An 11,491-nucleotide genomic window follows, 5' to 3' on the forward strand; every position below is an offset into this window, starting at 1 on the left:
CAACAAGCCCACACCTACTCCAACAAGGCCACACCTACTCCAACAAGGCCACACCTACTCCAACAAGGCCACACCTTCTAATAGTGCCACTTCCCATAGCTATGTATATTCAAACTACCACACTCCATCTCAAAAACCAGTATGTATATATGTATAGGTGTGTGTGTGTGTGTGTTGTGTGTGCTATGCATGCCTATGCCTCAGTGTTCATATAGAGCTCAGAAGATGACTTTTGGGAATCAGGTTTTCTCCTTCTGCCTTGAATTCAGGGACCAAACTCAGGCTGTCAGGCTTGAATACCAAGCATTTGTTACCTCACTGAATTGTCTCACACAATCAATTTCATTGCTCACCAAACAATAAGAACCCCTATTATCACCACTGTAAAATTAATTGGACTACATTTTTTTATCTGTTAAGGGCTGCTCCTCCTCCTCCTCCTCCTCCTCCTCCTCCTCCTCCTCCTCCTCCTCCTCCTCCTCCTCCTCTTCTTCTTCTTCTTCTTCTTCTTCTTCTTCTTCTCCTTCTTCTTCTTCCTCTTCCTCTTCCTCTTCCTCTTCCTCTTCCTCTTCCTCTTCCTCTTCTTCCTCCTCCCTTTCTTCTTCTCCTCCTCCTCTTTTTTTTCCTCTCCTCCTCCTTTTTGGTTGCCTTTTTGTAATATTTTAGATTACATCTAGTTTTGTTTCCTATCTGACCCAAAAATATTTTGCAAAGCCACTGGCCATGCCCACTCTAAACAGGAGGCACAGACCGGTGGTTAAGAAGAATATTTGTTGTGGAGCAAATAATCCTCAGAATTGAAACATCCCTTTCTGGAGGAATGTGAGACCCAAGAAATGAAGAAAACTGAGAAATATCAGGAAGTTCCTGGAATTTATAAGGTTCCTAAGGGCCTCTCCATACTCCAAGGAGTAACTACTCCAAGGAATATGACTATCCCGAGTAGTCATAACTGGGTTGGGGATTTAGCTCAGTGGTAGAGTGCTTGCCTAGCAAGCGCAAGGCTCTGGGTTCGGTCCCCAGCTCTGAAAAAAATGAAAAAGAAAAAGAGTAGTCATAACTGCTGAGGGGAGAGGACAGACTCACTGAGCCCTCTGTGAGTCTCCCAGAGAGTCTGGGGAAATAGCTCATTGTCATTAAGACTGAGGTGGGCTTTTCTGTGATGCAGTTGCCTTTGAACCATCCACACTGCCATAAGTAACCCAGATACACCCAATGGTTCACCAATGGACTTTAGACTTTGATGGAATTATTTGGTCTGTTAGTGCCCAGAGAGGAAGCAGGCCAAATTTTATCTCCCCAAGAAAAGTCACATGATGTTCTGGTCCTAAGATTTGTTAGAAAAACGGAATGGGTTGCTTTAAAAAATAAAGCAAGTGGGGGGTTGGGGATTTAGCTCAGTGGTAGAGCACTTGCCTAGGAAGCGCAAGGCCCTGGGTTCGGTCCCCAGCTCCGAAAAAAAGAACCAAAAATAAATAAATAAATAAATAAATAAATAAATAAATAAATAAAGCAAGTGGTCTAGAGAGATGGCTCAGTGGTTAAGAGCACTAACTGCTCTCCCAGAGGTCCAGAGTTCAGTTTCCAGCAATCACACGGTGGCTCAAAAGTATCTATAACAAGATCTGATGCCCTCTTCTGTCATGCAGGCACATATGCAGATAGACCACTCATGCACATAAATAAATCACTAAAGAAAGTCTTTACGGGGCTAAGCTTGCAAAGCAGGGCTGTGGTTTTATACAGGAGTCCTTTGGTGCGGCTGGACAAAGGAATCTTTTAGGGGTTTGCTCGTAGTCATCCTCCGTCACTGTGACAAATACCACAAAAAACTCAGCCCAGGGAGGAAGTGGCTCAAAGTCTTGAAGCTTTCTGACTGTGACTAGCTGGTGACACTGCGCTCAGCAGATGGCAAGACAGGATATCACGTAGTAGAGGACAGTGTGCAGCTCATGGTGGCTGGGAATCAGAGAGAGGGGAAAGTGTGGAGGACAAGGTAAAGACCAGAAAGGCACACCATCAGTGAGTGACCCACTTCCTCAGCTGTCTCTCACCTAGCACCTCCCTACTTCCCAATGGTTCAATGAAGAACCATGGGTGGACTAAGAGATCTGAGACCCCCTCATCCGGTCACTTCCCCCAAATCCATCAGCTGGCAATGTTGGCTTTGGGGAGATATTGCAAACCCAAGACATAGCAGTGAGGAATCGACTGAGGGTCAGAAACTTACACTTGGCAAATCTGATGATTTTTAATACCCTGTACATTTAAAAATCACTTCTCTTTGGAAAAAAAAAGTTTTTTTCCAGCAAATTTTGTTTTGCAAATGCTGTTTTATTTTTTTGTTTGTCTTTTTAACTCTTTTTCAAGCAATGAAGGTAACCTGTACAGTTCAATCTTATTTACTCATGAAAGAAACATAGTGGGAGGCTGGAGATGGCTCAGTGGTTGAGAGCACTGACTGCTCTTCCAGAGGTCCTGAGTTCAATTCCCAGCAACCACATGGTGGCTCACAACCATCTGTAATGGGATCTGTGTGTTTGACAGCTACAGTGTACTCATATGAATAAAATCTTAAAAAGAAAAGGAACTTAGGCTCTTGTGGCCTGTGGGATGACTTAACTAGTAAAAGCATTTCCATGCAAACCCAAGCCAGACACATCTGGTGCCATGCATCTTGAGTGTGTTTTTTGTTTGTTTTTTTTGTTTAGTTTGTTGTTGTTGTTGTTGTTGGGTTTTTTTTCCTTTCTAAGTGTGTGCTCTTGAGTGCTGGTAGCTAAGGAGGTCGGCAGCAGGTCCCCTGGAGCTGAGTTATACAGAGAGCTTCCCCACGCGGCTGCTGAGAATTGAATTTCTGGTTCGCAGACAAGAGCAGTGCCCACTTTAAAAGCGCCGAGTCAGTTCTCCAGTCCGTTTGTTTGTTTGCTTGTTTTAATAAGCAACCCTTTTATTTTTCACGGCGCTTACATTTACTTCCAGGCTTGGAATGCATTTGTTTAGAGGAATTAAGCCTCCATCCTCCCGGGCTTGAGTCAGTGAGCTGAAGGTATGGGAGGGTGTGTCACTGAATGTGAGGATTAGCTGAAGTGAGGAACTCCTGACATCCTTCTAGGCTGGATCCGGAGCTAGCTGAGAAGGCCAGAGGTTCCAGAGTGATAGCAGGGCTTTAGGAAGGGAGAATGGAAATTTCCCGGACATTTGTCCCCAACTGCAAATGCCGGGGGAGGGCAGGGTGCCTTGAACCGGATGCAGGGGAGGGCTGTCAGGGCGGGGGCGGGGGGGGGCGAGCTGCAGGCGGTGTGGAAGGGGGCTAATGCCAGAGAATGGAGCAGATCCCTCACCCAGGTCCCATACCCCTAGTCCGTTTGGTCCTGGGAAGTCACCCGGAAGCAGTGGGTTGGATCCGGGCTCGGGCGGGGGCAGCAGCGGGAGCTGGGGCGTCCTCTGCGCTGGCAGGAAGCCGCCGGGCATCAGAGAGCACAGGGGACTTCGGTCTGCATCCGGGGTCCTGAAGCCGTTTAAACGGCGGCCTAAGGATCAGGATGGGGAGTAGGCTGTCGGCTGGGTTCAACTGCTGGATGCTGCGCAGTAGCTACACGGCAGCTCGGAAACCGAGTGCAGAGCTTCACAACGAGCTGTTTTCCGCTCTGGCTGAGACAGGAAGCGAGAAGATGAAAGGGAGTCTAACTCCTTCCTATACAAATTTAAAATAAGTAAAGCTTAGCTCCAAAAGAATCGTGCTCCAGGTGAGGCTCGAACTCACAACCTCGGCATCGCTCTGCATGTACTGCTGTATAAGTACCGCGCGCTAACCGATTGCGCCACTGGAGCTCCGCTGTGGCCGCCTTGCGAAGGCTCTATCAGACCCGGCAAGGCGTCGGTGGAGCATGCGCATCCGCCGCCTGCGGGCGCCGCTCGGACCCTAGCTTCCCGCAACGTGGGACCGGACTGAGGACTGTGAGCCAGTGTCGGGAGTCCGGGGGGAGTCTGCGGGATCGAGCTCGCACCGCCGAGCTCGCGGGGAAGGGGCGGCGCCCTCCGCGAGGCCTCGCTCCGGCCGGCCCAGCCCCCCGCACGCGCAGACAAGCCAGGCAGGGGCGGACAGAGTCGCCGCGCGGCTCCCATCCGCTCCGGGAAGCGAACCCGGATCCCCGGCCCGCCCTTCCGATGGCGCGAGGCCGGGCAGCGGAGCCTAGCTCGGCTTCTCGGCCCGGGGGTCCTGGGGGTACGAGCTGCAGGTGCTTCCTTTCTTCCCATCCTAAAAGTTTCAACGTTTAAAACCAAAAGGGCCAGGAAGTTCGGAATATCCGTTTCTTTCTTAAAACCAGAAAAATCGGAACACAGGACTGAGGCCCATATTATGACTTCTGGGCCACTACGCACTTTGTGAGGCCCCTTTCCTCGTTACAGAACGTAAAAACAATGTACTTTATGAAAATACGAGGAGACTAGCGAGCGAGCTCAGAGGTTAGGAGTACTGCTCTCGCCGAGAACGTCGGGTCGACTTGGCTCACAATCCTTCTTAACTCCAATTCCGGGGCGGGCTGCGGCATGCACAGACAAATACATCTACAAAATCTTAAAAAATAAATAATCTTTAAAAAGGAAAAAAAAAATAGGAAGGTTACTTAGAAAGGAGACCAATGTGGGAGGAGGTGGTGGAGGAGAATTTTGTTCCCCAGTCCCCGTTGTGTTGCAGTAGAGGATCAGCCACTGCGTGTACATATGTATACAGATAGTGGGGAGCCCGATGTTTACACGGAACGGTGGCACCTCATAAAGGGAACTTAAATAGTTTAGGTCCCAAAGAGACTAAGGCTCTCAGGGAGGATACTAGACCCGGTGCTACTGAGCCAGGAGCCGGAGAGAGGGCGCCAGGACCACAGGAAAAAAAAACAAAACAAAACAAAAAAAAACAAAAACAAAAAAAAACACCTTAGCCCCTTTCTGATCGCCTCCAGAGAGCAGGGAACTAGAGTCTCACCAAAGCTCTCACTGGTCTTTCTTCGTCTTCAAGGGGGCTCAGGTCTCTTATCTTTCCTTATCTCTAAATCCAGGAATCTCGACTGGAGAATATTTCCCCACATAACTCCTCCCAGCACACTGACGTTGACTAAGACATGGTCTCCCCATGGAACCAAGGCCGGCCACACACTCGGGATCCTCCTGCCTCTGCCTTCAGAGTGCAGGTTCTACCGGCCAAGCCACCGACCCCATTGCCTTGAAATAATTTGAACTATTATATGTTACATAATAAGACAGTGATTTTTGAAAAATAAAACTTTCTCTAGGTGCAAAAGGGTAGTTCAACCTTGCAGTGCGTCCAGTGTAAAAAGAATCTCGATCTTTTGCATATACCAAATAACAAAATGTTTAATTATGTAAGGCAAGGGGAAAGCATGCTGTGTTAAGAGATAAGTTTTAAAATAACATGTCATCTTGGCATAGGGATGAATGTACTGTATATTAAAATGTATGAAATGTAATGACTCATTGTGGCAACAGAAATAGACAAAAACTGTTTCTTAAATGAATGTTTGCAGTTTATGCCTTTTGTGCTGAAAAAAAGTTGATTTTTAAAGTTCTATGCTTTTGTGTTTAAATGGTGAGATGAACTGGGAGGGTTTCAATTGCTCTGTGTGTGTGTGTGTGTGTGTGTGTGTGTGTGTGTGTGTGTGTGTGTGTGTAAAAGGCTGCAAATTACAAGAGGGAGCCATGGCTGTGTTTATTCCTGACAATGAAAGGCTGAATAGCATGTAATGGCCACTGTTTTCTCTCCGGGACTTTGGTTTCTGCTACACGAGAGACATTGTGAGGAACCACACAAACATGTTGATTAGCTGGGATCAATCTGTGCGTCTGGTGAATGGAGATCATCTTGGTTTGAATTTATGGAATTGCCGTTTTATGGTCTTCGTTTGCTTTATTTCATCGATTTTTTTTTTTTTACATTTCTTATTTTTAGCCAGCGTCTCATTATGGTTATGTATTAAGCATAAATGCTGCTGAACAGAAGCCAAGTCCTGCACAAGGAGCCCCAGAACAGACATCATGGACAGACAGCTGGTGTTGGAGACTCGCTGTGGGTACCAATCACACCCACCCGAGAGCTTCCAGAACGATTCTGTCTTAATTGGAAGGTCTTCAAAAATTTTAAGGGGTTTTGTTTTCCTTGGTTTGTTGGTTGCTCTCTTGAAACCAAGTCTAACGGTGCCCAGGCTGGCCTCAAAGTCGCTATGTAGCAGACACTAGTCTTGAATTCCTGACCCTCCTGCCCCTGCCTCCCAAGGGCTGCTGTGACAGACGTACAGCACAGCACCTGGGTTTCAAGCATCCTTTATCATTTTTTCTTTGGAACTGGAAGGTTGGCTCAGAGGTTAAGAGCGTTTGCTCTCTCCAAAGAGCCCAAGTTCAGTTCCTAGCACCTACGCTGGGCAGTTCACAACCCCCTATAACCCAAGCTGCAGAGGGGCTGATGCTCCCTTCCGACATCCACGCACACTCACACACATGTGGCATGTACACGCAGAGACACGCACAGTCATGCACAGTCATGTAAATAAAAAATGAATTGAAAAAATAGGATGAACCACTTAAAATAAATACTGAGTTTCTTAAACGAAAACCACGGGCTGGAGAGATGACTCAGTGGTTAAGAGCACTGGCTGCTCTTCCAGAGGTCCTGAGTTCAAATCCCAGCACCCACATGGTGGCCCAATTACCACCTGTAATGAGATCTGATGCCCTCTTCTCGTTTGTCTGAAGACAGCTACAGTGTACTTATATAAGTAAGTAAACGATAAATCTAGAAAGAAAGAAGAAAAATCACAAAATGTCATAGCCACCTGCTGGAAGTTTTTCCAATGCTCTGTGGTTATCTGCACCTAAGTGCCCTCCTTACCCACATGGTTCCTGAGCCCCCATAGTGCCATGTGAGAATGACCCTTTATCTTCTTGAGACAGATGGAGACGCCAAGGCCCAAGTTCAGCGAAGTTTCATGCACATGTGGGCAGATTGCAGAGTGGAGAAAATGTGAATTGAAGGAGCACGGGACCCTTCCCTCTGTACTGAAGTCAAAATGAGGAATTGCCGAGAGCTAGTCAGATGCTAACACATTCCAAAGACTGGTAGCATCCAGTGTTGACGGGAGTATGGGAAAATGGATACTTTTGTCTTTTTTTTTTTTTTTTTAATTCTTTTTTTCGGAGCTGGGGACCGAACCCAGGGCCTTGCGCTTCCTAGGCAAGCACTCTACCACTGAGCCAAATTCCCACCCCCTACTTCTGTCTTTTTTTAATTATTAAATTATTTTATTTTATATGTGTGGGTATTTCGACTGCGCGTATAAAATATGTGTGTGGCCTGCAGAGGCCATAGAGGGCATCAGATCCTCTGGAGCTGGAGTTACAGATGGTTGTGAGCCTAGTGGTGGCTGTGGTTGCTGGGAATCAAACCCAGGTTCTTTGGAAGAACAACCAGCGCTCTTAATCACTGATCCATCTTTTCGGCTCCTCTAGCCGAGTATTAAATGCACGTAGCCATTGTCTGATACATACAAAATACCTGAGGACAAATAGAATTGTCTGATCTAAGCTATGCTGTCTTGTAAAATGTACTGCTGTTTCATACATCGCTAATAGGAAAATAGCACCTTTTGAACATAGTACTGAAACACTGTACCATCATGTCACTTGGAATTTTTATCTTAACTTATTAAAGTAGTTATTTTAGACAAACGGACAGTTTTCAATAATGCATCTCGTCTGGTGCTTACTACTTTCTCCCCGCTCCAGGCTCCCCATACAGTTTCTTCTGCAGCCAAAACAACAGAATCTACAAAGGAAAAAACGGCTTGAGGTCTGGGAGCACAGGGTACTTGTGGATAACCTTGGGAGCTCATTCTTGACTTCACAAAGATGTCTTGTATTTTTGTGTTGTTTTGTTTTTGGTACTTACAAAATCCCTAGCTCCTATCAGTGGGAGGAGGGCTCGACAGAAACCGTTACATCCAGTTGGTGTGACCACATGAACAGTCTTCAAAAGGGGACCGTTCCGAGGGCGAAAGACCAGTGGGCACAAACTGTGACTGTCCCAGATAATCTGAACATATGGCTACCCTAGTCACTGGGCACCCTAGTCACCAGGCACCCCATTTTTTTTTTTTACAATCAATAAATCAAAAGACATGATTCAGGAAAACTCTCCTTCAGTGTTTTGAGTTGTGAGGACACAGACAATGGGAGTGGCAGAAAGTTACCCCTCCTCTGCTTCTCCTGTGCTCTGCAGCCCTGGAACTGGACCCAATGACATTGTTTCTCCATCATCTCCTGCCATTGTCTGGCCCTGCAGTAAAGGTGCAGGGGCTGTTATCCCTCTGTCCGGTGCTTTGCTTCTGGCCTCTACATCTCAGCAGCCAGTAGATAGATTCCCACTTGAGACTGGACACGATGTTTGCCCACATGCTGATAGCCTGAAACCCTTTAGCCAACTTCTCTGCCACCCAGTGGGCTGCCTTTACCTGGGAGCTCTGGATCCCAGAAGACAGGCAGCTGGCAAGATTGAGTTTCCTTTGCTCTGCATCCTCGCCAATACTTGGTGTTAGACCTTTTTGTTAGCTGCTCCTCTGGGCATAGTTTTCTTGTTATCTATCTTGTTATGATCCTTTCTATCTTACCCTCCCACTGATAGGTGCTGGGAATTTTGTAACTATGGAGGGGTGGAGGAATATAAGAAATCTTTGTGAAGTCAAGAATGAGTTCCCAAGGTTATCCACAAGTACCCTGTGCTCACAGACCCTGAGCTGTTTTCCTCCTTTGCAGCGTCTGCTGTTTTGTATGCAGAAGAAACTATGTTACCACGGAAAAACGGAAAGTAGGTTTCAGGGTGCTGAGCATTTCTGACGGACGTCCTTTTCCCCATTCACACTTCTTTCAATGCTGATAATGAGGATAGAACCAAGGGGCTTTTGCTTGTGCCAGGGAGCTACAGTCCGGCCTCTACTCACGCTTCAGAGGAAGTGCTTCTTCAGATGTCATTAAGTTTCTTCTATTCATTTAGATTCTTTGATTCGTTTGGTTTTTTTGTGTGTGTGTGTGTGTGTGTGTGTGTGTGTGTGTGTGTGTGTGACTAAATGACTTTGGGCAACTCAGTTTTCTCCACGGTAGGTAACAAATATAAATTCATCCCTGACTCCTGGGCTACAAAGGAAATGCCAGTGTTGACACTCCTCCGGGTGCCTGTGTCCCCAGGATTACACACACATCCACTCTCATCCAAATCATTTGGAACTGTGTCATGAAGAGTCAGAAATGATAGGATATTGGGGGCAGGGGGTGTTCTGGAGAGATAGCTCAGTGGTTAAACATGCATGCTGTACCTGCAGAGGATCAGGGTTCAGTTCCCAGCACCCACGATGGCTCATAGCCATCTGCAACTCCTTCCCCAGGGGTCTGATGAAGACACTGGGCAGGCAGGTAGTATACATACATGTATGGAGGCAAAACACTTACATGTAAGGTAGATTGAAAGATAGACAGACAGGCAGACAGACAGACAGGGCCCCCTGTCACTCTTGACAGGTTATGTCTGGTCTATTACTATTGCTTTGCTTTTAAATAAAACTCCTTTGCTTTTTTGCAGTTTGTTTCTACCTTTTCTTGAATGAAAGTCTGGGAACCTGGAAATACCAGATCCAAGCAACATCTACTGGTTACTACTGGTTTTGTCCCAGTAATGCATGTAAGTATGGACAGGTGAGCATCTTGTGGCCAGCACACACACCTGGTTCTTACTTGGTGGCAATCTGATCTCCCAGAAACATGAAGAGAATTACCTAAGTCTGCTGAGGTCTGGCTTTTGCTGTGTATTGCAAAGCTAAATGTGGCTACCAAGACCTGGTTCCCTGAGAGACTGGAGAGTCCTAATATAGACCCAGGTGACCTTACATCCAAGTTATTTCTCATTGGTAAATAAAAATGCTGACAACCAATAGCTGAGCGGAAGAGACATAGACGGGGCTTAGGATTCCAGGGCTGGGGCTCAGAAGAGAACCACGAGGTGAAGGAGAGAGAGAGAGAGAGAGAGGGAGGGGGGGGACCATGGGTTAGGAGTCAAGAAAACATGGCCCTGAGGGCTGGCCAACTGAAGTTAAGAGCAGCCCAGATGAAAATAACTCGGGGTTATCAATAGGAAAATAGATTCTAATAGCATAGAGGGCAGATATCTGCCCAGCTCTTGTGCTGTTTAAGGCTTATTGTAAATATAAAAGGTTGTGTGTCTTTTAATCCGAGAACTGAATGATCACGGTGGTGTAGAAACCCCAGGTTGGGATTAAAATTTTCAACATAGGTCCGGTAGGAAGAATGGAAGGACGCTGCTAACATGACTTGACCCACTCTGCATCTCCCTCAGCAGATCAGGTACCTGCAGCGCTGGAGGCGGGACATGGTCCGAAGAAAACGCTGTCTGTAATCAGCTCTCCTCAGCCACCAGGAATAGGACGTGTGCTAGTCACTTTTCTCATCGATGCCACAAAAACCTGACATGAGTAACACCCAGGGTGGGTCTCCTCAGTTACAGCTCCCGCAAATACCCTTTAGCTACTGTGGTGATCTGAATGAAGATGTCCCGCACGGCCCATCGGGAGTGGCACTAAAGAGGTGTGGCCTTGTTGGAGTGGATGTGGCTTTGCTGGAGGATGTGTGTCACTAGGGGGTAGGCTTTGAGGTTTCAGAAGCTCAAGCTGGGCTTAGTGGCTCAAGGTCTCTTCCTGGGCCTGGGGATCTGGATATAGAATGCGCTCCTCCTTCTCCAGCACCATGTCTGCCTACACACCGCCATGCTTCCCACCATGATGATAATGAACTAAGCTTCTGGAACTAAGCCAGCCCCAAGTATGTTTTCCATTATAAGAGTTGCCATGGGGGCTGGAGAGATGGCTCAGCGGTTAAGAGCACTGACTGCTCCTCCAGAGGTCCTGAGTTCAATTCCCAGCAATCACATGGTGGCTTATAACTATCTGTAATAGGATCCAATTCCCTCTTCTGATGTGCCTGAAGACAGAGACAATGGATTCACACACATAAAATAAATAAATATTTTAAAAATGGGGGGAGGGGCTGGAGAGATGGCTTAGTGGTTAAGAGCACTGACTGCCCTTCCAAAGGTCTTGAGTTCAATTCCCAGCAACCACATGGTGGCTCACAACCATCTGTAAAGAGATCTGATGCCCTCTTCTGGTGTGTCTGAACAGCTACAGTGTACTTATATATAATAAATGAATAAATCTTTAAAAAAAAAAAAAAAAGAAAGAGAGTTGCCGTGGTCATGGTGATTCTTCACAGCAATGGAAGCCTTTAACCTTCCTGTTAACTGAAGGGGTTTCTTTGTTTGTTTTTTTGGTTTTGTTTTGTTTCATTTTTATATTTTCAAGATTTATTTAGTTACGAGTGTTTACCTGCATGTGTGTTTGCTCACCGTGTGTGTGTAGTG

At 46.7% G+C, this 11,491-nt stretch overlaps 1 non-coding gene across 1 annotated transcript; it reads right to left on the reverse strand.

The window, feature by feature from the left end:
• Positions 1-3,738: 3,738 nt before the first annotated feature.
• Positions 3,739-3,831, reverse strand: Trnai-uau. Its single transcript is given in 2 exon segments — positions 3,739-3,774; positions 3,794-3,831. It is a non-coding gene; the product is annotated as a tRNA-Ile (tRNA).
• Between the last annotated feature and the right edge of the window lie 7,660 nt (positions 3,832-11,491).

Source organism: Rattus rattus, chromosome 7 (genome assembly GCF_011064425.1).
Source record: "Rattus rattus isolate New Zealand chromosome 7, Rrattus_CSIRO_v1, whole genome shotgun sequence".
Taxonomy (NCBI): Eukaryota; Metazoa; Chordata; class Mammalia; order Rodentia; family Muridae; genus Rattus; species Rattus rattus.